The sequence below is a fragment of the Gallus gallus genome, chromosome 6, assembly GCF_016699485.2.
Source record: "Gallus gallus isolate bGalGal1 chromosome 6, bGalGal1.mat.broiler.GRCg7b, whole genome shotgun sequence".
NCBI classification, from domain to species: domain Eukaryota; kingdom Metazoa; phylum Chordata; class Aves; order Galliformes; family Phasianidae; genus Gallus; species Gallus gallus.
Window position 1 is genome coordinate 12,827,798 of NC_052537.1, and position 23,103 is coordinate 12,850,900.

Here is a 23,103-nt window from a genome sequence, read left to right on the forward strand (position 1 = left end):
GGACAGAGGGCTCCAAAGCTTGGGACACACACCCCGAGTACGGGGCCGTCGCGTTGACAAGCCACCATCAGGCAACGATGCCGAGGGGCCGGGGGAGGAAGAGGGGCAGGGAAACGGCACTACCCTGCTTACAGGGTGGCCTCGGGGTCCGGCGAGCTCCATTTCCCACTCAGGTGCGGAGAGGTGGCTCTCGCCCTCCGTTACAGGGGGCCACGCTCCCCAGGCAGCCAAAGGAGCAGCAAGGCAAAAGGCCAACTACAGCAAAGACCCGAGCCCCGCTTACGGGGAGGTCGCCCAGCACAACGCCAGCCTGGTCACCAAAGGCGCCGGCAGCTCTCAACTCAAACGTGACTGTGCCCCTGCTAACGGGACAGGTGCTTTGCCCAGGGAGCCTCTCTCCTTCCCCCCCGCATCTGCACGCTTCCGCTTCCTCTTCTTGCTTGCTCCTGCCTCCCAGCTCCCCACGCCGCTTCTTCTTCTTCCTTCTGCAGCAGCTCCTGAAACATCAGCGGGGACACCGTTAGACCTGCAGGGTGGCAAGCCCCCCCACCTGAAGGTAAAGGCAAACACAGCATCGCTAAGGAACTCGGCACGCGACCACCCAGCCATGGAAGGCCTTGCATCCCACCCCCCCCCCCCCACCCCCGCAAAGTCGTCCCCGCAAAAACCACTTCGAGCAGCGTTTCTCACCTCACTGACACGCGGCGGACTTCCAGCCAGTGCTGCGGGGGATCACAGAGGCGGGCAGACCGGGCAAATGGGGCTGGGCACACAAAAAGCAGCAGCCAAAGAGTCAGCTTCCCTGCTTACAGGGGACCCCCGGCCACTGCCGCCATTGAAAAGGGCCTGGGACTCCGGGACACAGATGCTCCCTGACTTACAGGGCGGCCCCCATCCCTACGGCCGAGGGAGGCTCCTTCTCTCCCAGTCCGGGGCACCTCGACCCACACCCCGCTAGCGGGGCGGTCACCCCACACAGGCTGCCAGCAGAGCACAAACGCTCACGCACCCAGACCCTGATTACAGGCGGGTGGACAACACCCCTGGAGCCACAGAGCTCGGTTTCCCCCCCAGCGGCAGGAGCAACTCTCACCAGCCAGGCAGCGGGGCGGCACGGCCAAAGGCCGCAGTCGGGATCCCAGCCCCGATTCCAGGGAGGGCGCAAGCCCCACCCCGCATCTCACGGCCCCGCGCCTCTGAAAGGCCGGGGCCACATTCCCACCTGAGTACAGGGGGTCTCTCAGAACACAGCTCACCAAGCACACACGGGGGGCACACACAGCCCTGCCTACAGGACGGTACCCCCACACCTCACCCTCTTCAAGAAGCCCCGCGGAGCACGAGGCTCCCGCCAACGCCTGAGTTACAGGCTGGCCCGCCCGGCAGCAGCAGAACATCACCAACGCCTCGTCTTTGGAAGCCCAGGGAGCTACCTCGACCCACCGAGCGGGGAGGTCACCCCACACACAAACAGCACCTCAACCTGCACCCTCTGACGGGACAGGGAGGGGTCACTCCCACCAGCTGGACGGCTAAAGCAGCCGGCTGCAACGCTGCAGCCTCCCCACACCTGATTACAGGGCGGGCGGGCTGCTCAGGGACAGAGGGCTCCAAAGCTTGGGACACACACCCCGAGTACGGGGCTGTCACCGCCGCCAGCAGGACAGGCGGCCACGCAAGGACAGGCCCAAGCCCTGGCTACAGGGAGGCCTTGGCCACAGAACTACCGTGTGGCTCTGATCTGCACTAAGGAAAATAGTAGGAAGACAGGACACTCGCTGCGCTCGCAGGACTAAGAGGGAACACCCCTTTTGCGGCATGCACCAAAGTCCTCCATTCCCCCCTGGGAAGTCAAAGCTAAGCTGCAGCCATCTTTGTGGAGGCCTAAAGGGAAAGCACACCCGCTCAACCACTCCACTGACACAAACAAGGAAAGGAAGGGGAACACGCACACACAGGCACGACTTTCCAGAAGGGAAGGACAACGCAGCACAGCCAACACCTGGGAATAAACCCACAACCACGGGCAACAGACAAGAGCCTGTGACCTGTCCCTAGGCTGCACGGAGGCCACAGACCTCAACGTGCCAAGGGGCTTCTCAGGTAAAGCCAGCGGCCAAATGCCGTGACGCACACCCCGAGTACGGGGCCGTCGCGTTGACAAGCCACCATCAGGCAACGATGCCGAGGGGCCGGGGGAGGAAGAGGGGCAGGGAAACGGCACTACCCTGCTTACAGGGTGGCCTCGGGGTCCGGCGAGCTCCATTTCCCACTCAGGTGCGGAGAGGTGGCTCTCGCCCTCCGTTACAGGGGGCCACGCTCCCCAGGCAGCCAAAGGAGCAGCAAGGCAAAAGGCCAACTACAGCAAAGACCCGAGCCCCGCTTACGGGGAGGTCGCCCAGCACAACGCCAGCCTGGTCACCAAAGGCGCCGGCAGCTCTCAACTCAAACGTGACTGTGCCCCTGCTAACGGGACAGGTGCTTTGCCCAGGGAGCCTCTCTCCTTCCCCCCCGCATCTGCACGCTTCCGCTTCCTCTTCTTGCTTGCTCCTGCCTCCCAGCTCCCCACGCCGCTTCTTCTTCTTCCTTCTGCAGCAGCTCCTGAAACATCAGCGGGGACACCGTTAGACCTGCAGGGTGGCAAGCCCCCCCACCTGAAGGTAAAGGCAAACACAGCATCGCTAAGGAACTCGGCACGCGACCACCCAGCCATGGAAGGCCTTGCATCCCACCCCCCCCCCCCCAACCCCGCAAAGTCGTCCCCGCAAAAACCACTTCGAGCAGCGTTTCTCACCTCACTGACACGCGGCGGACTTCCAGCCAGTGCTGCGGGGGATCACAGAGGCGGGCAGACCGGGCAAATGGGGCTGGGCACACAAAAAGCAGCAGCCAAAGAGTCAGCTTCCCTGCTTACAGGGGACCCCCGGCCACTGCCGCCATTGAAAAGGGCCTGGGACTCCGGGACACAGATGCTCCCTGACTTACAGGGCGACCCCCATCCCTACGGCCGAGGGAGGCTCCTTCTCTCCCAGTCCGGGGCACCTCGACCCACACCCCGCTAGCGGGGCGGTCACCCCACACAGGCTGCCAGCAGAGCACAAACGCTCACGCACCCAGACCCTGATTACAGGCGGGTGGACAACACCCCTGGAGCCACAGAGCTCGGTTTCCCCCCCAGCGGCAGGAGCAACTCTCAGCAGCCAGGCAGCGGGGCGGCACGGCCAAAGGCCGCAGTCGGGATCCCAGCCCCGATTCCAGGGAGGGCGCAAGCCCCACCCCGCATCTCACGGCCCCGCGCCTCTGAAAGGCCGGGGCCACATTCCCACCTGAGTACAGGGGGTCTCTCAGAACACAGCTCACCAAGCACACACGGGGGGCACACACAGCCCTGCCTACAGGACGGTACCCCCACACCTCACCCTCTTCAAGAAGCCCCGCGGAGCACGAGGCTCCCGCCAACGCCTGAGTTACAGGCTGGCCCGCCCGGCAGCAGCAGAACATCACCAACGCCTCGTCTTTGGAAGCCCAGGGAGCTACCTCGACCCACCGAGCGGGGAGGTCACCCCACACACAAACAGCACCTCAACCTGCACCCTCTGACGGGACAGGGAGGGGTCACTCCCACCAGCTGGACGGCTAAAGCAGCCGGCTGCAACGCTGCAGCCTCCCCACACCTGATTACAGGGCGGGCGGGCTGCTCAGGGACAGAGGGCTCCAAAGCTTGGGACACACACCCCGAGTACGGGGCTGTCACCGCCGCCAGCAGGACAGGCGGCCACGCAAGGACAGGCCCAAGCCCTGGCTACAGGGAGGCCTTGGCCACAGAACTACCGTGTGGCTCTGATCTGCACTAAGGAAAATAGTAGGAAGACAGGACACTCGCTGCGCTCGCAGGACTAAGAGGGAACACCCCTTTTGCGGCATGCACCAAAGTCCTCCATTCCCCCCTGGGAAGTCAAAGCTAAGCTGCAGCCATCTTTGTGGAGGCCTAAAGGGAAAGCACACCCGCTCAACCACTCCACTGACACAAACAAGGAAAGGAAGGGGAACACGCACACACAGGCACGACTTTCCAGAAGGGAAGGACAACGCAGCACAGCCAACACCTGGGAATAAACCCACAACCACGGGCAACAGACAAGAGCCTGTGACCTGTCCCTAGGCTGCACGGAGGCCACAGACCTCAACGTGCCAAGGGGCTTCTCAGGTAAAGCCAGCGGCCAAATGCCGTGACGCACACCCCGAGTACGGGGCCGTCGCGTTGACAAGCCACCATCAGGCAACGATGCCGAGGGGCCGGGGGAGGAAGAGGGGCAGGGAAACGGCACTACCCTGCTTACAGGGTGGCCTCGGGGTCCGGCGAGCTCCATTTCCCACTCAGGTGCGGAGAGGTGGCTCTCGCCCTCCGTTACAGGGGGCCACGCTCCCCAGGCAGCCAAAGGAGCAGCAAGGCAAAAGGCCAACTACAGCAAAGACCCGAGCCCCGCTTACGGGGAGGTCGCCCAGCACAACGCCAGCCTGGTCACCAAAGGCGCCGGCAGCTCTCAACTCAAACGTGACTGTGCCCCTGCTAACGGGACAGGTGCTTTGCCCAGGGAGCCTCTCTCCTTCCCCCCCGCATCTGCACGCTTCCGCTTCCTCTTCTTGCTTGCTCCTGCCTCCCAGCTCCCCACGCCGCTTCTTCTTCTTCTTCCTTCTGCAGCAGCTCCTGAAACATCAGCGGGGACACCGTTAGACCTGCAGGGTGGCAAGCCCCCCCACCTGAAGGTAAAGGCAAACACAGCATCGCTAAGGAACTCGGCACGCGACCACCCAGCCATGGAAGGCCTTGCATCCCACCAACCCCCCCCCCCACCCCCGCAAAGTCGTCCCCGCAAAAACCACTTCGAGCAGCGTTTCTCACCTCACTGACACGCGGCAGACTTCCAGCCAGTGCTGCGGGGGATCACAGAGGCGGGCAGACCGGGCAAATGGGGCTGGGCACACAAAAAGCAGCAGCCAAAGAGTCAGCTTCCCTGCTTACAGGGGACCCCCGGCCACTGCCGCCATTGAAAAGGGCCTGGGACTCCGGGACACAGATGCTCCCTGACTTACAGGGCGGCCCCCATCCCTACGGCCGAGGGAGGCTCCTTCTCTCCCAGTCCGGGGCACCTCGACCCACACCCCGCTAGCGGGGCGGTCACCCCACACAGGCTGCCAGCAGAGCACAAACGCTCACGCACCCAGACCCTGATTACAGGCGGGTGGACAACACCCCTGGAGCCACAGAGCTCGGTTTCCCCCCCAGCGGCAGGAGCAACTCTCACCAGCCAGGCAGCGGGGCGGCACGGCCAAAGGCCGCAGTCGGGATCCCAGCCCCGATTCCAGGGAGGGCGCAAGCCCCACCCCGCATCTCACGGCCCCGCGCCTCTGAAAGGCCGGGGCCACATTCCCACCTGAGTACAGGGGGTCTCTCAGAACACAGCTCACCAAGCACACACGGGGGGCACACACAGCCCTGCCTACAGGACGGTACCCCCACACCTCACCCTCTTCAAGAAGCCCCGCGGAGCACGAGGCTCCCGCCAACGCCTGAGTTACAGGCTGGCCCGCCCGGCAGCAGCAGAACATCACCAACGTCTCGTCTTTGGAAGCCCAGGGAGCTACCTCGACCCACCGAGCGGGGAGGTCACCCCACACACAAACAGCACCTCAACCTGCACCCTCTGACGGGACAGGGAGGGGTCACTCCCACCAGCTGGATGGCTAAAGCAGCCGGCTGCAACGCTGCAGCCTCCCCACACCTGATTACAGGGCGGGCGGGCTGATCAGGGACAGAGGGCTCCAAAGCTTGGGACACACACCCCGAGTACGGGGCCGTCGCGTTGACAAGCCACCATCAGGCAACGATGCCGAGGGGCCGGGGGAGGAAGAGGGGCAGGGAAACGGCACTACCCTGCTTACAGGGTGGCCTCGGGGTCCGGCGAGCTCCATTTCCCACTCAGGTGCGGAGAGGTGGCTCTCGCCCTCCGTTACAGGGGGCCACGCTCCCCAGGCAGCCAAAGGAGCAGCAAGGCAAAAGGCCAACTACAGCAAAGACCCGAGCCCCGCTTACGGGGAGGTCGCCCAGCACAACGCCAGCCTGGTCACCAAAGGCGCCGGCAGCTCTCAACTCAAACGTGACTGTGCCCCTGCTAACGGGACAGGTGCTTTGCCCAGGGAGCCTCTCTCCTTCCCCCCCGCATCTGCACGCTTCCGCTTCCTCTTCTTGCTTGCTCCTGCCTCCCAGCTCCCCACGCCGCTTCTTCTTCTTCTTCCTTCTGCAGCAGCTCCTGAAACATCAGCGGGGACACCGTTAGACCTGCAGGGTGGCAAGCCCCCCCACCTGAAGGTAAAGGCAAACACAGCATCGCTAAGGAACTCGGCACGCGACCACCCAGCCATGGAAGGCCTTGCATCCCACCCCCTCCCCCCCCCACCCCCGCAAAGTCGTCCCCGCAAAAACCACTTCGAGCAGCGTTTCTCACCTCACTGACACGCGGCGGACTTCCAGCCAGTGCTGCGGGGGATCACAGAGGCGGGCAGACCGGGCAAATGGGGCTGGGCACACAAAAAGCAGCAGCCAAAGAGTCAGCTTCCCTGCTTACAGGGGACCCCCGGCCACTGCCGCCATTGAAAAGGGCCTGGGACTCCGGGACACAGATGCTCCCTGACTTACAGGGCGGCCCCCATCCCTACGGCCGAGGGAGGCTCCTTCTCTCCCAGTCCGGGGCACCTCGACCCACACCCCGCTAGCGGGGCGGTCACCCCACACAGGCTGCCAGCAGAGCACAAACGCTCACGCACCCAGACCCTGATTACAGGCGGGTGGACAACACCCCTGGAGCCACAGAGCTCGGTTTCCCCCCCAGCGGCAGGAGCAACTCTCAGCAGCCAGGCAGCGGGGCGGCACGGCCAAAGGCCGCAGTCGGGATCCCAGCCCCGATTCCAGGGAGGGCGCAAGCCCCACCCCGCATCTCACGGCCCCGCGCCTCTGAAAGGCCGGGGCCACATTCCCACCTGAGTACAGGGGGTCTCTCAGAACACAGCTCACCAAGCACACACGGGGGGCACACACAGCCCTGCCTACAGGACGGTACCCCCACACCTCACCCTCTTCAAGAAGCCCCGCGGAGCACGAGGCTCCCGCCAACGCCTGAGTTACAGGCTGGCCCGCCCGGCAGCAGCAGAACATCACCAACGCCTCGTCTTTGGAAGCCCAGGGAGCTACCTCGACCCACCGAGCGGGGAGGTCACCCCACACACAAACAGCACCTCAACCTGCACCCTCTGACGGGACAGGGAGGGGTCACTCCCACCAGCTGGACGGCTAAAGCAGCCGGCTGCAACGCTGCAGCCTCCCCACACCTGATTACAGGGCGGGCGGGCTGCTCAGGGACAGAGGGCTCCAAAGCTTGGGACACACACCCCGAGTACGGGGCTGTCACCGCCGCCAGCAGGACAGGCGGCCACGCAAGGACAGGCCCAAGCCCTGGCTACAGGGAGGCCTTGGCCACAGAACTACCGTGTGGCTCTGATCTGCACTAAGGAAAATAGTAGGAAGACAGGACACTCGCTGCGCTCGCAGGACTAAGAGGGAACACCCCTTTTGCGGCATGCACCAAAGTCCTCCATTCCCCCCTGGGAAGTCAAAGCTAAGCTGCAGCCATCTTTGTGGAGGCCTAAAGGGAAAGCACACCCGCTCAACCACTCCACTGACACAAACAAGGAAAGGAAGGGGAACACGCACACACAGGCACGACTTTCCAGAAGGGAAGGACAACGCAGCACAGCCAACACCTGGGAATAAACCCACAACCACGGGCAACAGACAAGAGCCTGTGACCTGTCCCTAGGCTGCACGGAGGCCACAGACCTCAACGTGCCAAGGGGCTTCTCAGGTAAAGCCAGCGGCCAAATGCCGTGACGCACACCCCGAGTACGGGGCCGTCGCGTTGACAAGCCACCATCAGGCAACGATGCCGAGGGGCCGGGGGAGGAAGAGGGGCAGGGAAACGGCACTACCCTGCTTACAGGGTGGCCTCGGGGTCCGGCGAGCTCCATTTCCCACTCAGGTGCGGAGAGGTGGCTCTCGCCCTCCGTTACAGGGGGCCACGCTCCCCAGGCAGCCAAAGGAGCAGCAAGGCAAAAGGCCAACTACAGCAAAGACCCGAGCCCCGCTTACGGGGAGGTCGCCCAGCACAACGCCAGCCTGGTCACCAAAGGCGCCGGCAGCTCTCAACTCAAACGTGACTGTGCCCCTGCTAACGGGACAGGTGCTTTGCCCAGGGAGCCTCTCTCCTTCCCCCCCGCATCTGCACGCTTCCGCTTCCTCTTCTTGCTTGCTCCTGCCTCCCAGCTCCCCACGCCGCTTCTTCTTCTTCCTTCTGCAGCAGCTCCTGAAACATCAGCGGGGACACCGTTAGACCTGCAGGGTGGCAAGCCCCCCCACCTGAAGGTAAAGGCAAACACAGCATCGCTAAGGAACTCGGCACGCGACCACCCAGCCATGGAAGGCCTTGCATCCCACCCCCTCCCCCCCCCACCCCCGCAAAGTCGTCCCCGCAAAAACCACTTCGAGCAGCGTTTCTCACCTCACTGACACGCGGCGGACTTCCAGCCAGTGCTGCGGGGGATCACAGAGGCGGGCAGACCGGGCAAATGGGGCTGGGCACACAAAAAGCAGCAGCCAAAGAGTCAGCTTCCCTGCTTACAGGGGACCCCCGGCCACTGCCGCCATTGAAAAGGGCCTGGGACTCCGGGACACAGATGCTCCCTGACTTACAGGGCGGCCCCCATCCCTACGGCCGAGGGAGGCTCCTTCTCTCCCAGTCCGGGGCACCTCGACCCACACCCCGCTAGCGGGGCGGTCACCCCACACAGGCTGCCAGCAGAGCACAAACGCTCACGCACCCAGACCCTGATTACAGGCGGGTGGACAACACCCCTGGAGCCACAGAGCTCGGTTTCCCCCCCAGCGGCAGGAGCAACTCTCACCAGCCAGGCAGCGGGGCGGCACGGCCAAAGGCCGCAGTCGGGATCCCAGCCCCGATTCCAGGGAGGGCGCAAGCCCCACCCCGCATCTCACGGCCCCGCGCCTCTGAAAGGCCGGGGCCACATTCCCACCTGAGTACAGGGGGTCTCTCAGAACACAGCTCACCAAGCACACACGGGGGGCACACACAGCCCTGCCTACAGGACGGTACCCCCACACCTCACCCTCTTCAAGAAGCCCCGCGGAGCACGAGGCTCCCGCCAACGCCTGAGTTACAGGCTGGCCCGCCCGGCAGCAGCAGAATATCACCAACGCCTCGTCTTTGGAAGCCCAGGGAGCTACCTCGACCCACCGAGCGGGGAGGTCACCCCACACACAAACAGCACCTCAACCTGCACCCTCTGACGGGACAGGGAGGGGTCACTCCCACCAGCTGGACGGCTAAAGCAGCCGGCTGCAACGCTGCAGCCTCCCCACACCTGATTACAGGGCGGGCGGGCTGCTCAGGGACAGAGGGCTCCAAAGCTTGGGACACACACCCCGAGTACGGGGCTGTCACCGCCGCCAGCAGGACAGGCGGCCACGCAAGGACAGGCCCAAGCCCTGGCTACAGGGAGGCCTTGGCCACAGAACTACCGTGTGGCTCTGATCTGCACTAAGGAAAATAGTAGGAAGACAGGACACTCGCTGCGCTCGCAGGACTAAGAGGGAACACCCCTTTTGCGGCATGCACCAAAGTCCTCCATTCCCCCCTGGGAAGTCAAAGCTAAGCTGCAGCCATCTTTGTGGAGGCCTAAAGGGAAAGCACACCCGCTCAACCACTCCACTGACACAAACAAGGAAAGGAAGGGGAACACGCACACACAGGCACGACTTTCCAGAAGGGAAGGACAACGCAGCACAGCCAACACCTGGGAATAAACCCACAACCACGGGCAACAGACAAGAGCCTGTGACCTGTCCCTAGGCTGCACGGAGGCCACAGACCTCAACGTGCCAAGGGGCTTCTCAGGTAAAGCCAGCGGCCAAATGCCGTGACGCACACCCCGAGTACGGGGCCGTCGCGTTGACAAGCCACCATCAGGCAACGATGCCGAGGGGCCGGGGGAGGAAGAGGGGCAGGGAAACGGCACTACCCTGCTTACAGGGTGGCCTCGGGGTCCGGCGAGCTCCATTTCCCACTCAGGTGCGGAGAGGTGGCTCTCGCCCTCCGTTACAGGGGGCCACGCTCCCCAGGCAGCCAAAGGAGCAGCAAGGCAAAAGGCCAACTACAGCAAAGACCCGAGCCCCGCTTACGGGGAGGTCGCCCAGCACAACGCCAGCCTGGTCACCAAAGGCGCCGGCAGCTCTCAACTCAAACGTGACTGTGCCCCTGCTAACGGGACAGGTGCTTTGCCCAGGGAGCCTCTCTCCTTCCCCCCCGCATCTGCACGCTTCCGCTTCCTCTTCTTGCTTGCTCCTGCCTCCCAGCTCCCCACGCCGCTTCTTCTTCTTCTTCCTTCTGCAGCAGCTCCTGAAACATCAGCGGGGACACCGTTAGACCTGCAGGGTGGCAAGCCCCCCCACCTGAAGGTAAAGGCAAACACAGCATCGCTAAGGAACTCGGCACGCGACCACCCAGCCATGGAAGGCCTTGCATCCCCCCCCCCCCCCCCCCGCCACCCCCGCAAAGTCGTCCCCGCAAAAACCACTTCGAGCAGCGTTTCTCACCTCACTGACACGCGGCGGACTTCCAGCCAGTGCTGCGGGGGATCACAGAGGCGGGCAGACCGGGCAAATGGGGCTGGGCACACAAAAAGCAGCAGCCAAAGAGTCAGCTTCCCTGCTTACAGGGGACCCCCGGCCACTGCCGCCATTGAAAAGGGCCTGGGACTCCGGGACACAGATGCTCCCTGACTTACAGGGCGGCCCCCATCCCTACGGCCGAGGGAGGCTCCTTCTCTCCCAGTCCGGGGCACCTCGACCCACACCCCGCTAGCGGGGCGGTCACCCCACACAGGCTGCCAGCAGAGCACAAACGCTCACGCACCCAGACCCTGATTACAGGCGGGTGGACAACACCCCTGGAGCCACAGAGCTCGGTTTCCCCCCCAGCGGCAGGAGCAACTCTCAGCAGCCAGGCAGCGGGGCGGCACGGCCAAAGGCCGCAGTCGGGATCCCAGCCCCGATTCCAGGGAGGGTGCAAGCCCCACCCCGCATCTCACGGCCCCGCGCCTCTGAAAGGCCGGGGCCACATTCCCACCTGAGTACAGGGGGTCTCTCAGAACACAGCTCACCAAGCACACACGGGGGGCACACACAGCCCTGCCTACAGGACGGTACCCCCACACCTCACCCTCTTCAAGAAGCCCCGCGGAGCACGAGGCTCCCGCCAACGCCTGAGTTACAGGCTGGCCCGCCCGGCAGCAGCAGAACATCACCAACGTCTCGTCTTTGGAAGCCCAGGGAGCTACCTCGACCCACCGAGCGGGGAGGTCACCCCACACACAAACAGCACCTCAACCTGCACCCTCTGACGGGACAGGGAGGGGTCACTCCCACCAGCTGGATGGCTAAAGCAGCCGGCTGCAACGCTGCAGCCTCCCCACACCTGATTACAGGGCGGGCGGGCTGCTCAGGGACAGAGGGCTCCAAAGCTTGGGACACACACCCCGAGTACGGGGCCGTCGCGTTGACAAGCCACCATCAGGCAACGATGCCGAGGGGCCGGGGGAGGAAGAGGGGCAGGGAAACGGCACTACCCTGCTTACAGGGTGGCCTCGGGGTCCGGCGAGCTCCATTTCCCACTCAGGTGCGGAGAGGTGGCTCTCGCCCTCCGTTACAGGGGGCCACGCTCCCCAGGCAGCCAAAGGAGCAGCAAGGCAAAAGGCCAACTACAGCAAAGACCCGAGCCCCGCTTACGGGGAGGTCGCCCAGCACAACGCCAGCCTGGTCACCAAAGGCGCCGGCAGCTCTCAACTCAAACGTGACTGTGCCCCTGCTAACGGGACAGGTGCTTTGCCCAGGGAGCCTCTCTCCTTCCCCCCCGCATCTGCACGCTTCCGCTTCCTCTTCTTGCTTGCTCCTGCCTCCCAGCTCCCCACGCCGCTTCTTCTTCTTCCTTCTGCAGCAGCTCCTGAAACATCAGCGGGGACACCGTTAGACCTGCAGGGTGGCAAGCCCCCCCACCTGAAGGTAAAGGCAAACACAGCATCGCTAAGGAACTCGGCACGCGACCACCCAGCCATGGAAGGCCTTGCATCCCACCCCCTCCCCCCCCCCACCCCCGCAAAGTCGTCCCCGCAAAAACCACTTCGAGCAGCGTTTCTCACCTCACTGACACGCGGCGGACTTCCAGCCAGTGCTGCAGGGGATCACAGAGGCGGGCAGACTGGGCAAATGGGGCTGGGCATACAAAAAGCAGCAGCCAAAGAGTCAGCTTCCCTGCTTACAGGGGACCCCAGCCGCTGCTTCCAGTACAAAGACAATTCTTCTCATTGCAGTAACTGTTTTGTATTATTTCAATCATGGTTGTATCTTCATTGTCCTGATATCTGAGTGTACCCCTTGTAACAGTGAAATTTTTTTCTCCGTGGTCATCTTCTCTTTTTTATCTAATATTCTGTCTTTTACAAATTTGTCTTATTTCCTCATTCCCCTGTTTTTAGCATTGTGCTGATAGGGTGTTGTAAGTGAGGCAGCCAATTCTAAACATCTACTGCTTCTGATTGTCTTAAGGACGAATAACAAGTCTGACATTAATGCCTCATTTCTTTTCAAAGATTCTTTTTTTTTTTTTCTACTGAGACTCTTCATCGCCTTCAGTTTCTTAAACACCAGAACAGTAATTTCATATTTCGTAACTTCTCAAGCTCAGTGTGTCTCTCATGACCTGCCCCATACCCACCACCCCATTTCTTATTAAAACATAAAGCCATATGGATATATAGATCTACACTCCAATACCAGATATTTCTTTTTTTATTACAGCTGCTTGTCGTCGAGTAGCTTCTTCCTCCAGGTAGCATCTTGCCACGTTCTATGATTATCTCCGCCCCCACCCCATCGGAGCCCGTGCGGCGCCCGCGGCCGCCGCCCCCCCCTTCCCCGCCCGCGGCCGCCACCGCCCCCCCCCCTCCTCGCCCGTCGAAGCCCGCGCGGCGCCCGCGGCCGCCGCCGCCCCACCCCCCCCCCCTCCTCGCCCGTCGAAGCCCGCGCGGCGCCCGCGGCCGCCGCCGCCGCCGCCCCCCCCCCCCCTCGCCCGTCGATGCCCGCGCGGCGTCCACCCCCCCCTCCGCCCGTCGGAGCCCGCGCGGCGCCCGCGGCACAGGCGGCTCCGACTCCGACCCCGTTCCCCCTCAGCCTGCGTCCATCTCCTCCCACTTCAGACCAAACTCGCCGCACCCCGGCCACACCACACCTCAAGCTCTAGAGACCGCTTGCTGCCGTCGCCGTCTTTCCCTCACAGCATCCCGTCTCTTTTCACGCGCTGAGGTAATCACGTCTCTCACCTGTTCGTCCGCGCACCTTATATAGATTTCCGGGCTGCCCGCCAGCCAATAGGAGCCCAGAACGCCGCTGTCGCTTCCCGCCTTTATCGCTTCCCGCCGCTTTTTCTTCTCACCTGAGCGTTCCCGCCCTTTCTAGCTGAGGCCGGCCAGGCCGGGGTCACCTGAAGGTCACGGCCGGAGTCACCTAAGGTCATCGCCCCTCTCGCGGGCGGTGCCGCCTGTCCCTTCAGGGCAGAGTTGCCCCATAGGTGATTTCACCTCACAAACGGGCACCAGGCAGAGCTGCCCGCAGGGAATCCATTTCTTCAATATCATTGTTTCTTTTAACAGTCACGTACACATCAGGTGTTTCTTCCTGAGCTGTAGATGCCCTCAAATGGAATATATTTATATATATATACATGATTTGAAGGAGTTCTTCACTGTGATGCCTCCCATCTCTGACCCTACAGCGAAAATCCCTTTTGAGCTCCGAGATACCATACTACCCTATGAGAAGGATGAAAAAAGCTTATACATGTCGTAGGAAGGACACCATTTATTTGTTATCTCAGGATTTTCTTGTTTTATGGAGCCGCTTGTATTTTATAACTCATTTACACACCATGGTTGGAAATGCTCATCTAACGGCTATGCCTTGCAGCGTGTTTGCTAAAGGCACTCAGTAAATGCAGAAGACTGAAGAAGTGTTGTCTCCTTTGGCTTTAATTACAATAAATACAGAAATAAAAAAGTGAATAAGTTAAGAAGTCTGATCCTGTAAATAGGTTGTATGAGGAAAAGCAGGGCTATATTCTGAAAGAAAGAACAACCTTTCCCAGCATATATAGTAAAATAAAACATCCATTCTTCCATTCATCTTTTCTTAGCAATAATGTACCGTTACTCATGGCTTGCATTTACCTATCAAAAGCGTAAATGGATTAAGCCCACAAATACTTCCCAGAACTCCAAACTAAATAGAAGGCTCAGGAAACATCGGGAGGCAGCCCCAACTTCCACCAACACCGATCAGTTCAGGAATTTTCTGTCAAACAGCGTACAACTCGCTCAGCAATAAATCCACTTGCCCTTATTTCCAATATCCTACCCTGTTTTACTTCCCAGGAAAACAACGACAACAACAACGATACATCCCCAACCCACAGAGCAAGGACATGCACAATGCTGGGTTTTATCCCTCTGTTAAAACAAATAAAACTACAAATCAGAACGAAAGAAAATGCTTGCAGAGTTCTCTGTCAGTTCTGTAGCCATTTACAGACCACCACCACCAAGGGCACCTCGTTGAGAAGGCTGAAACATCCCCGCCTTGTAATTGTACCACAGTTGTGAAAATAAAATTCATTTCCAAACATTTCCCTAAGATGCTGAAAAGCCTGGACCGCCAAAGCAAAATGCACCAAGACCCCAGCATTTCATCTAGCTGTCTAAAATATTAAACTTTTCATATATGCCGTATTTGAATGTGTCCTTCTCCAAGTGCACTTCAGAGCGCTCGCCCCACATCAGCAACGGTAGTTCCGGCATACTGCAATTTCCCGATCCCCACGGGAATGCCTGCAAGGATTCCATCTGAAGGTTTAGGCGACATCCAAAGTTAGTGGGCGCTTCAGCAGCTGAAATAGAAATGCTGTTCAGCTCCCCGGCCATCTTTTCCAGACCGTGCCTCTAATAAGAACAGTACACTTGCATGCGTTCCTGAACTACAATGGGACAGGCCAGTGATTAAAGTAGTGAAGCATAGCGCAGTATCTCTCTGGTAACATACATTGTGTATGGAATTGAGCGTAAAGGGAAATGAGATGAACTTTGTACAGCTCACCTTAATTAAGTCGTGTCCTGATGGAAATTAATTTGAATGTTAATAGCATGTATAAATGTTGTCTGAGCTTTCTCTCAGTGCCCACTTCAAGCCACTTGCACCGTCCCGGGTCTGTCAGTTCTGGGTGTTCACATACATTCTCCTATTCATCCAGCTGGCCGTCACTTTGTATCTTGCAAGTGATTAACAGCAAATTCTATGGACAATAAGAGTTACATCTTAGCACCTTTCCAAACATCTGCCAGCCAGCACACCACGCTTCAGCCCCACCACAGGCTTCTGAATTTCACGCTATTTCAGGGGGTTCCACTGTGTTTTATTAAATTAAGACCGTGGAGCACCATGTTTTTGCTGGCCCCTAGTTTTACTTTGGTTTGTAGTCCTCCTGAGCAGTGAAGGTCTGCATGTTTGTTCCAACAAGACTTATTTTTCTTAATAAATAAATAAATAAATCAAAATAAGTGGAGTTAATTCAGTGGAGACGTACACGGGACACAACCCACAGCTTCTCCCTGAGTACGTTACGGTGTATCGCGTACCCTCACCAGGATCTCTCACCTCACTCTGCACATTCAGATCTGCCTTCTTTTCACATCTGACGCTGCTGATGGCTGTGAAAACGTATCTGTGACAACGTGCCATAAAAACATTCACTGTTCCGCCATCAGAAGAAATAAAAATGAGTGTAGTCCAAACTTCTGGATTTTAAATTAAGAATGTAAAGTGAATTTCAGCACTGAAGTGTTCACAGAGCACCTGCCTCCATGACTGGTCGTAACTAAAATTGTACCGGAAGTCTTCCACATTTATAAGACACGTGAATGGAATCCTGAGCAACACCGTAGAGAAGTGTTTGCAAAGCTTCAAGATTCTCTGGTTGGTGATATTCTTGCCTGCGTCATTAACTCATGTGGGCATTTATCACATCACTACTCCCATGTTTCCACTGCCTTCTGTAGTCACGATTTCTCTGAGATACAAAGATTTTACAGGTTTAACAAACTTTTTTTTTCTTTTTTTTTTTTTCTTTTGTTCGGAATTGGGGCGATGGAAAGCGGAGCGGAGACGCACCCAGCGGGGGCCTCTGGAAACCGTTAAGGCCGGCGACGTTCTTCGGAGGGGAGACGCTCTATCGCGCCGGTCGCGTCGGATGCAAAGCGACCCGTTTGAATTGGCACAATTACTTAACTTATCGATGAATCCCACAGTGCGGCGAGAAGGAGAAGCGCGTAACAAACTGTACTTTAAAGTGTAATTTAAGTCCCTAATTCAGATCCGGAGTCCGCACGTCAAACTGTCAGAGCCCCGGGCCGTCCCTAACGAGGCCGGCTGCGCTAAGGAGGCAACGACTCCCAGGTGCCGCGGGGCCGCGGCCGGCCGGGCGCAGCTGCGCCTCGTCGGGAGCCGCGGGCGGGGCCCGCCCCAAAGCCTCTTAAGCTCCTCCGGAGGCTGCCGGGAGCCACGGGGGAGTTTCTGCGGTTGTGGATAGGAGACGGAGTGAGTTCTGTTTCTTTGTCGGGCCCTGGTGCTGCTGAGGCTGAGAAGGGGTACGCGGGGTTTTTCTGAGGGGGGGGGCTGCTGTGAGACCTTTTGCGGTAAGGACCAGCCCAAACAGGTGAGCGGTTCGGGTAGTAAGGGGACGGCGAGCGCTCGGGAGCCGCCAGGATCTCCGGAGCAGGCGGCTGTCGGGGCCGGCGTTAGGTCGCCGCCGGGCTCCCCCGGCTGTGCGGAGCCGATACGGCGCCGCCGCCCGGCTGCCGTCGCGTTTTCGGAGGCGGCTGCTGCTCAGCCCCCCGAGTCATCGCACAGCCCCGGGGTGCTCTCAGCCCCCCCATCCTCGGGATTTCTTTCAGCGGGTGCTTCATTTCTTCAGGCTCTCTTCGGTAGGAGCGAACGCGATGGGGCCGTATTCGTGCAGCCTCGGTGCTGCCGGGAGAGAGAAGCGAGGCGAAGGGCTACTGAAACAAAAGGTTTCTCGTGTTGCAGGCTGAGCGAGGGCTGTAGCAGAGCCTCTCATCGGCCCGAAGCAGTGAGCTCGTGGAAGCGGTGAGTGTTTGAGAGTCGCTCGGTAAGATCTCTCGTGCTACGGCTCCTGTAGGGTTGCTGCTCGACTGCCTCTGTCTTTGGGATCGGCACGGCGCCGCCGCTGGGCTCCCGTGTGACTTTTTTAGTAGGACCGGCACGGGGCCTCCGCCCGAGACCGAGCACGATCCCGGGGTGGCCTCGGCCACTGCGGAGTGTTTTGCGGGTGCTCTCACCCATCCCGTTTCCAGCGGTGGGAGCGAGCAGGTTGGGACCGTGGTTTTATTTTTTTTTCCCCGCCTCTTCCTTCCCGTGTAACTGCAGGAGCACGATTTAGGTTCCCACCGTGGAGACCTGGCAGGGCAGCTCGCACGACTGGAGTGCTGTCGTGGATGGCTCTATTTCTTTTAGGAAAGACAGACCGGCCAGATGGTGGAGTCTCTCTTCGAGGGAGAGAACGGGAACGTATCGAGCTCCACCTAGGGGTGAATGAAGAACCAGCGGAGCGTTTGTGCGTGAGGCTGAAGAGGCAGGTAAAAGTGGGTGACCTGAGTGGTGGTGTTGGTCACAGACTAGGGTGAGGAAGCTGATAGACCTTCTGCACACAGCTGGAAATGGTGCCCACAGCTGTGAGGCCAGTTCTCATGGTAGGCTCCAGGAGTTTCCTGCAATGTGTCAAAGGTAAGATCTTCTGACACAGGTGATGAAGGAGGCATTGAGGAGAGGGGCTGCTGGAGCTCCCTATTGCGGAAGAGCCATTTGGGGACAGGAAGGCCAGGGGCAGCCTGGAGCGTGCCAGTTGTGAGACCACAGCGTTTGGGATCTTGTGTGGAAGCTGCAAAGCAATGAGTAGGATTGAAACACTGGACTTAGAGGGAGCCAAGTTTGTCCTCTTGAAGGGCCTACTTGGAGGTAACCCTTGATCAAGCATAGGAAGGGGTCCCGTGAATGCTGGAGCATTACTTTGTCCATGCTGAGGTGCGCTGCGTCCCAAGGAGGAAGGAACTGCGCAGGAATGGTGGGGGACCTGCAGGGCTGACTGAGGAACTTGAAGGGGAGAAGGAAGAGAGAGGCTGAGGAAGGCCAAGTCCCTCTGAGTATCAGCTTTGGGAGGGAGGTCAAGGCTAATGGAAGTTTGTCAACAGGAGAGACTGGAGAAATTGCAGGCCTGTGCTTTACAAGGTGGAGGCCTGAGTAATGGAGGAAGTGTTGTATGCCTGTTTTGGTTTCAGTGGTTTCTGCTGAGAGTGCTCCTGGGGAACCTGGGGTCCTGGAGGAGAGAGTCTCAGAGGAAGGTTGTCTTCCCCTCAGTTGCGGAGGAGCTGGTCAAAAGTGGTTCAGGCAGAAAGGAGGCCAGCAAATGCCTGAGCTGTAGAGGGCTATGCCTGTGCCCGCTGAGAGCTGGCAGCGGTGACCGGCAAATGGCGCTCTCTGTCACTTTTCCCTGCTGTTTCCTGTGGGAAAGGTACCTGAAGACTGGAGGATGGCGGATGCCACCGCAGCCTTCAGAAAGGGTGTGGAGGATGGCGTGTGCAACTTGGAGGTAGGTTGGCCTCACCTCACCTCTGTTCCTGGGGAGGTGACGCAACAGCTTGTTGCAGGTGTCATTGCCATGTGACTGGAGGAGAAGGAATTTGCAAGGAGCAGTCCAGGTGGATGGACAGAGGAGAAGTCATGCCGGACCAAAAGGTAGCTTTGTGCGTTGTCTTGATTGTGCAGTGAGAGGAGAGGAGGGTGGCAGATAGCAATGCCTGCTGCGCAGGAGCCCAGTTGACGGGGATGAGTGGCGTGTGGCAGTAGGGGGGCAGTGTGCATGTTTGGTATCACCAGAATTTCTCATTCAAGAGGAAGAAGAATGATTTCCTTGTGAGCGGGATGGGAGAGGAGTGCCCGGGGAGGTTGCGGAGTCCGGTTCCCCGGGCCCCGTTGCAGTTGCGTGCGGGCGCTTTGCAGTGGGGCCTTGGCATTCTGTCTGGCTGTGTGATCTGTGCTCTTGTTGCAGGGTGAAGGCTGCAGAGAGGATTGGCTGGAGCAGGTGTGCAGTTTTCCCAGGGGTGGGATGAAGGAGGTGAGAGAGGGGGAGCCCCAGGCGGGAGCCCTCGTGGTGGAGGGCTGCCCCCAGGAGCGCCCCCTTGGAGGTGGTTTGTGGAGGTCTCTGCGCAGGTTCAGGCTGGAGGCAGGATCCTGGCGGTGTGAGCGGGGCGCCCCTGTGGAGCAAGGTGAGCTGCATGTTACCTGTGAGGTGGGTGGTGCCCCGGGGCCGGAGGCAGTGGCTGTGTGGGTGATGATGTGCTTTTGTGACAGGGTGGAAGGTGCGTGGCAGGTCCTGTCCCGGAGGAGTGGAGTTAAGGGTCCTGGCGTGGCTGTTTTCCTGCATGGAAGATGGAGATCCTGGGAGCTGCGATGAGGAGGAGCAGAGCCAGCAGGTAGGCCTGGGGTGTTGTGCTGTCTTGGCTCTGTTTGTGTTTGCTTAGGTGGCCGGCTGGCTTTGGTGCGTCAGAGGTTTGTGTTGGTGATGTGGCAGGCTTGTTTGCTGGCGGTCTTGTGGTGGGGCTTGTCTGTTTTTTTTTGGTTAGGAGGCTGGTGGTAGAAAGTGGCTTGGGTGGTTTTGGTGTGGAAGGTGGAGTTGGCTTTGTGGTGTGCTGGTTGTTGGGTTTGGTGGTGGTTTTTCTTGGGAGCTGTCTGGCTTTATTTGGTTGTTGGCAGTACAGTGGCAGGCTGGTGTGGTGGTCTCTTTTGTCTTCTGGTGGCCTTTGGTGTGTGTGTGTTTTGAGGCTGGTGGAGGGAATGTCTTGTGGCTGGTTGTGTGTTGTTTGTTTTGGAGCTGTGTGGTGAACAGCCAAGAGCAGAGCCTGCCCTGGGGGTGGGCTGTGCTCTTGGCTGGTGGTGGGGGGCTGTGGAGTGGGGGTTGCACTATCTCAAAGAGATTATTTTTTTTTGGGTGGGAGGCGGGGATGGTCAGTCTCGGAAGTGCAGGAGGGGTGGGAGGAGCTCCCCTGGGGGGGTGGGGAGCAGGGGGAGGGGGAGAGCCCCCTCCTGAGTGGGAGGGGGCTCTCCTTCCTCCCCGCCCTCTCCACTCAGGGGGAGTCCCCTCCTGGGTGGAGGGAGGGGGCTCCCCCTGAGTGGGGGGGAGGGGGGGTGTGCCCCCTCCTGGGTTGGGGGAGGGGGCTCCCCTGGGTGGGGGGGAGGGGGAGAGGTAGTGTCCCCCCTGGCTGGGGGGCTCCCCTTGTGTGGGGGAGTGGGGGGGCCCCCCTCCTGGCAGAGATGTCTCTTCCCTGGGTGCTGGAGTGGCTCCTGTGTGGCGATGGCTGCTTTGTGTGGTGCTCCTGGGCTGAAAGGAGGAGGAGAAAAAAGTTTTTAGTGTGGTTCTTCAAAGCTCAGGTAAGCTCCCTTGGAACCAACTCCTCTTGTTGTGACTTAAGAGGTTGCTTGTGCTCTGTAGTCGTGGACTGCACCCTGGGGGGGTTGAGGGAAGTGGCTGGAGGTCATGTTTACTCCCTCACACCACAGGCAAACCATCTCTAGCTATGCAGGATGGATACTGTAGCAGCCTAAGTAGAGTGAGACCCTTAGGAAGGAGGGCAGCTGCTGCTCTGCTCTCTGACTTTAGCATGCTGCTCTTGGAGGGGAAAAACTCAGACAAATGGGAAAATTAAAGGAGGGAAATGCTGATGACCTCTCCCTGTTGTGACAGGTCTCTAACAAGGCCAACTTGGTGTGGTGTTTATAAAAATGAAGATGTCTCCTTGTGGGGATAAGGCATAATACTAAAGAGCATGCCTCTCAAAGTGCACTGGGTTGAATTAGTGGATGGGAGACTTGAAACTTAAAAATGGGTGACTTTGTAATAGGGGGAAAACCAGGTCTCCTGTTTGAGAGAGGTCTTCCTCTTGCTTTACAGTTTCCCTTCAGCAAGAAGCTATGGGGAGCTTCTAGGTCTAATGCTGTTCCTCTGCTTTTGAGGTATGCCCCTGAAATACTGGTACTGGAGTCAGCCTCTGCGGGGTCTAAGTGGGTGCTGAGGGGTCCTTTCTCTGGAAGAACTACTGGCTGGTGACGGCTTCTTGTAAAGATGGTTTCTACTGTGGGTGGAAAGGCTCTGTTCTACATGTGGGAACGGGGATGTGGGAATGGGTAGGAAGCTAAAGCTCTTGTAGCTGAAGGGGATACCTGTCTGTCTCCAGCTTAAAACAAATGTGCAATAAATCCTTACTTACCACAAAAAAAAAAGAGGTGGCACCTGCTATTTCTGTGCTTGGGGCTTCTTCCTTCCCTGGCTGATGCCATTGGTTCAGCAATCTTGAGGGATGAGAAAGGGGAGAAAAATGATGCCTTTGGCCAGCTGTTTAGCATTGCATGTTCTGTAAGGAAAAAAAAAATAAAAATAAAAAGTGAGCCTTATGTCAATAACAAATGCTTACAAATCACCTACTTCAACAGTACAATGCCTCAGACTCACTTCACTCACCAGATGAAATCTCTGAGGATCTTTCCTGTGTCTGTATTGTTGCAGCTGAATTTCTGCACGGCAGCCTTTCTCGAATGCAGTAGGGCTTCCCTGGCTTGAAGATGAGCATGCTGTACTGAGGGAGGAGTGGCTAGACTAACTTGACTAGGCTAGACTATTTCTAACTAGACCAGAGGACAAGATTTCCTGCTTTTGTAATGCAGGGAGGGGGATGTCTGAGCTGAAAGTAGATGGTGCATTCCTGTGGTAGAGGAATGTGAAAAGATGGGTCTTGAGTCAGTAGTAAGTTTATTATTAAAGGGTAAAGTTCTTTATTTCATCCTAAACTGGGAATTTTTCACTGCCACAAGCCCAGTCATGTCACTATGCTCATTTTCTGCCTTCTACCATTTACAACCAGAATGGCTGAGCAAGGAGTACTGTTTGCAGCTAGGTTTGCAGCCAAAATACCCTTCTGTTGCTTCCTTCTGTGTTCTGTGGGGGTGCACAGTCAGAAGAGAGCTTCCACCATGCATACCAGTCCTTATAAAGTATCTTTCCTTATGAGCACCAGTACGGACTCCCTTTCCCTGTCTCTTTTAGCTGGAGACCTGGGCTGTGCATCTGTGTTCCTCCATCTATAATGAGAAGAAAGGGTTTCTTTTTTTTTTTTAATTTTGTTGTTTTAACAAGTAACAAATAAAATTCAAGGGAGCTTGGCAACTGTGTTTGACTGTGAGTGGTTCCAGAAGTCTGACCTTTGTTCTTCTGTCATTCATATTGAACACTGATCCCTAGGTGCACAGTGCACAAGGAGGCTCTAACCTTCTCCAGTTTCTACACTCACTGGAAGTAATTATGGCCATAGTCATTTCCCTTCCACATCAACATTGGTTACTGTACTGAGCAGATAAATCCCTTCCCCCAAACCTATGTGGCTGCATGACAAACCACAAGGACTCCTTGTTTAAGAAGAAATAACAGCAAAAATAAGCCATCCAGGGCTAAGAGGTCTTTCAAACTTGATGTGATATGTCTGTTCCTCAGGGGTTCGTATGGTCTCGTGTACTTGACACTGCAAAAAAACAGTAGCAGAAGCAGTGAAACTAAGGAAAGAGGAAGGTTTCAGATATCACCTTGTAAAGCTCATTGCTCACAGCATAAGCTCTTCAGACTACCTCGACACACGGGCCTTGGAGAAGTCAGGCACAAGCGCTTATCCTTCTAAATGCCTTTCCCAAGAGCTGAGACCCCACAAACTTCACACGCCTAGCAAAAGCACACAGGAATGCGTCTCCAAGGAGGA

The 23,103-nt window shown here is 58.5% G+C and overlaps 1 long non-coding RNA gene across 45 annotated transcripts in view; it reads left to right on the forward strand.

The window, feature by feature from the left end:
• The window catches only part of LOC101749404, a 130,166-nt gene extending 107,642 nt beyond the window's left edge, over positions 1 to 22,524 (forward strand). The window contains exons 1-12 of one of the 45 annotated variants that reach the window (XR_005861053.2): positions 16,753 to 16,943; positions 17,030 to 17,211; positions 17,315 to 17,374; positions 17,503 to 17,617; positions 17,762 to 17,883; positions 17,959 to 18,031; positions 18,952 to 19,039; positions 19,353 to 19,569; positions 19,655 to 19,776; positions 20,636 to 20,731; positions 21,252 to 21,313; positions 21,791 to 22,524. This is a non-coding gene — a long non-coding RNA (uncharacterized LOC101749404). Of the gene's footprint in view, positions 1 to 16,752; positions 16,944 to 17,029; positions 17,212 to 17,314; positions 17,884 to 17,958; positions 18,200 to 18,278; positions 19,570 to 19,654; positions 19,777 to 20,612; positions 20,732 to 21,251; positions 21,719 to 21,790 lie in introns of those variants that run through there. The other 44 variants (XR_006939767.1, XR_006939769.1, XR_006939766.1 and 41 more) reach the window with 44 other exon arrangements.
• The last annotated feature ends 579 nt before the right edge of the window (positions 22,525 to 23,103 follow it).